The following is a 4,377-nucleotide window of genomic DNA, read 5'->3' as shown; positions in this document are numbered from 1 at the left end:
CATAGGTTCGCGCGGACTACCTGCACCGTGTGCCTGCGAGTAGCTACTCGCACGAGTAAACAAAACGTGTCGTGTGTCTATATATATATATATATATATATATATATATATATATATATATATATATATATATATATATAGGACGCGTTTCTTTTACACGCGCGTGTAATTACTCTCATCTCTATATCTCTAGATTTAAGGTGTATATGACCGGACGAAATGTATATAGACAAAGTATATGATCATACTAGACCATCTAGAGTGATATGTATGTTAAGTATGCATACATACATAGAGTATATGGTTATACTTATTGTATATAATATAGTAGTGGCATTTTAGTAATATATTTAAAATATAATTTTTTTTGAAAAATTTTCGCGTGGTAAGATCTAGAGTATCTTAATATAAGTATATAAACATACTCAAACCCATAAACAAGTATGAATACATACACAATGTAGTTTATTGAAGATGAGAGTAACTACACGTACGTGTACAAAGGAATTTATATATATATATATATATAGACCTGTTTGAAAGGCTTTTCTAGATAAAATAAAACTGTTGTAGTTTCTATACACATACTATGTTTCAGGCTATATGGTTTTGCGTTCAGATTTTTTTTGTCTTAGTGATCAACAACCGGAACTGACCAATTGTTTTCTATCCTGACCAATTGTGTTGTGTTGTGCATTAATCACAATCCTTTATACGTTTCGATTTGTTACGTTTTGAGTAGATCTTGATGAAAATTCCTCGTTGCCTATGCGTGAGTCTTAGGACACCTAGGCTACATGCATCTATGACCTATCCCACTTTGATCTTGCGATTTTTATTGCTATTCATCAATATTGAATAAAAAACCAGTTTTTAGTTTTGCCCTCAAGCACCCAACAGATTAGAGATTACTATCCTAACGACTTCAATTCTTCAGCAATGCCTCCTGGTTGCTGGGCGTGATTTTCTATTGCCGTCACTCGGCTAACAAGATGCAGGTTGCTGACAAGCCTTCAACTGGTTAATTCATAATTTTATTCCACATAATTCTCATACATGTTCCCGTTAAAGCATTATATTATTTACGATTGTTCTTATTTTTTACGATTTCAGGCAACGAGACTTCACATAGCAGTTGGTTAAGCAGTAAACAGACAAGACCTATTGATTGATCTCAATCCGACCACTAGTCAGGCACTGGGATGCACATGTTGGAGTAGTGCCAAATAGAGAATGTGCAAGAAAAGCAACTAAACTTAGATCCTGTAATGTTCAGTTACCTTTGAGATGACATGTAGTTCCACAATATGTAAGGATGACGTGTTTTGTACTGTACCACGTGTTTTGTATTGTTTATTTAAATTAAGTTGGATTAGTATAATATAATTTGTTGTAAATGTTTCTAATTGCAGATTCTCACAAATATTTCTTAGTGTAGATTCTCGTAAATATTATTAATGTAGATTCTCGTGAATACTTATGCAGATTCACGTAAATGTCCTCTCAAAAAAGATTCTCGTAGATATTTGTTTAAGAAAAATTTCATAAATATTTCTTAGTTTGAATTCTCGTAAATATGTCTGAATTCTCGTAAATACTACAAGTTATATCCTGACCAAAAAATATAGTAACTAGTTATGCTGAAATTATAGTAACCACGTTCTATGATAAACTGATCCTAACATTATAGTAACTAGTTACTCGAAATTGCTTGACTTTTGTGCTGGCATATATACTATAGTTCAGGACCAATATTATTCTCGTAAATTGACCGAGTAGTATGTATTTTCGTAACCATATCAACGCATGTACTTCTCGTAACATGTGAGTGTACGGTAAGGCAAAACTATGATTAATGGCCATAATCACCGCTATTTATGTTGCATCATTATTGGCCACAATATAATTACCGCTAATTACTCTGGCTCCTCCTGAACGCTCGGCTCATGCATAGGCTGAAGCGGCTCCTGTGTGCATGCTGCGAGGGGCTCTCGCCACGCACCGACAGGACCAACCTAAATAGACCTGGCTATAGAATACCATATTTTGTAGCCAGCTATAGAGTGTGCTATTCTACATCCTAGGTGTAGAATACTATTTTACACCGAACTGTTATACTGAGCAAAATTTAGTATCGCTCAGTATTCGTGTTTCAGTATTGTTCAGTATTTCATGGTCTTGAGTGTTGGACAAGTTGATACTGAACACTCTCCAGTACTGTTCAGTATTTTTTCTACTCAGTTTTGACTTGCGGTGTAGAATAATATTCTACACCTAGGGTGTAGAATAGCGCTACCGTGTGTGTATATATATATATATATATATATATATATATATATATATATATATATATATATATATATATATATAGGATGAGTTTCTTTTACACGTACGAGTAACTACACGCACACACGCGAGGGGGTCGCGCCCGGACCTAGGTGGGTCGGTGATGTCTCCACGGGTTTGGATATAATCCAATTGCACCTGAGTATGCGGACGTACCCATATATACAGTAATTCAAAAATATAACGATACGCTGTTAACAGATCCCGTGAATTACGACTAGCCGGCAGCTGCCATGTCTAGCTCGTTTCAAAATTGTACTCACATGTACATACCTTCTAAGATGCTCGAGTATATACTACACTACTAAAAAAATATGGACGAAAGTACATACTCACATGTACATACCTTCTAAGATGCTCGAGTATATACTACACTACTAAAAAAATATGGACGAAAGTACATACTCTAAAAATAAACATTAAAATGATCATCTATATGGATATACTCTCAAATTCTATAAGTATATACATATACTTAATTTTCTTATTAAAGTATGCGTCCATACTTATTCACATAAAACACTATAAATTAATATTAAAAAAATACCTATTGTCCTTATTAAAGTATGCAACCATACTTTTAAAAATTTGGTACATACTCTAAAAATAAACATTAAAATGATCATCTATATGGATATACTCTCAAATTCTATAAGTATATAAATATACTTAATTTTCTTATTAAAGTATGTGTCCATACTTATTCACGTAAAACAATATAAATTAATATTAATAAAAATACCTATTGTCCTTATTAAAGTATGCAACCATACTTTTAAAAATTTGGTATATACATATACTACTATTTAATACACATATATTTCAAAAAGACAGGTGCCCAGCCCAACGTCAAAAGGAAACAATTTAAACCAAATCCGTTTTTTATGGTAATTATCAGCATGCACGTATACTTGCCTAAAAAAATATATATGTATTATACTTGCCTTAAAATAATATAGCCGTTAGGAGAGTATACGGGCCGAACCGCACCCTCCACAATCTCTGTTTCCTACGTTACCTCACACCCCGACGTCTCTGTTCCGTTTCCTGCGCACGACGATAGTTGCCATCTTAGATCGGTGTAAATACTCGTAAGTGTACAACGGAATTACCGTATATATATATATATATATATATATATATATATAGTTAGAGAAAGACATAAAAAAATAGATGGACAAAAGAAGAGTCTAAAATTTTACCTCTTTATTATTAGGTAGATATAGATATATGTACAATTAGTTAATAGAGATATAGATATAGATTTGATAGCTTTTTTTTTTCCGTTGGAATGCACGGGCATTTTTGCTAGTATTATATAAAGAGCCAAAATTTCAGTCGATCTTTCTTCTTGGCCGTCACTTTCCACCACTTCCAAACTGATTACATCTCCGGTCCGTATAGAACTAGCCAAACCGACATCTGCCACCACTTTACATCTCCAGTCCGTATAGGACTATGCCATTAGCTAGCCAAATTGGAAAACCACACACCGAGATAAAATTAGACGAGGAGCATTTCCACCTTGTTGAACTGGACGAGGACCTGAATTGCGAGCTCCGGGGTGGGTGCCGTTGGAGATCATCTCGTCTAGCATCTCGGTGAGGCACATGCCGATGGTGGACCTCCGGTACAGCTCGAAGGTGGCCATGGCCGCCTGTCTACGGGGCGCACGTACGCACGCGGCGATTAGATCAGATCCGAATACAGATGGCTTGCGCTAGGGTTTGGGTGCTCGGTCTCGCGCAAGCAGGAAGGGAAGGGGAGGGGAGGGGAGGGGAGGGGAGAGGAGGGAGAAGGCTTGGGCATACCTCCTGGTGGAAGCTCGTTGCCGGCGACCCCAACGGAGACCGGGGCAGCAGGCGTTGGGAGTCGGCGGTTCTCGTGGAGGTGAGTCGGCGCCGCGGGATAGAAAGGGGGCATGGGAGCAGGCGAGAAGAGGGGAAGAAAAGTCCATGGGGAAGAAAGGTGTGAGGTCGTTTATAGACCACCGGATGACTGAGGTATGGTACTATTTTTTTCTTTCCCTCA

General features: G+C 36.7%; 1 long non-coding RNA gene across 1 annotated transcript; it reads right to left on the bottom strand.

Annotated features, from left to right (window-relative positions):
• Nucleotides 3,620-4,377, bottom strand: LOC110435714. The gene is made up of 2 exons (XR_002453560.1): nt 4,158-4,377; nt 3,620-4,007 (listed from the first exon to the last, which is right to left on the bottom strand). It is a non-coding gene; the product is annotated as an uncharacterized LOC110435714 (long non-coding RNA).

Source organism: Sorghum bicolor, chromosome 5, assembly GCF_000003195.3.
Source record: "Sorghum bicolor cultivar BTx623 chromosome 5, Sorghum_bicolor_NCBIv3, whole genome shotgun sequence".
Taxonomy (NCBI): Eukaryota; Viridiplantae; Streptophyta; class Magnoliopsida; order Poales; family Poaceae; genus Sorghum; species Sorghum bicolor.
This window is presented reverse-complemented; position numbering and strand designations above follow the sequence as displayed.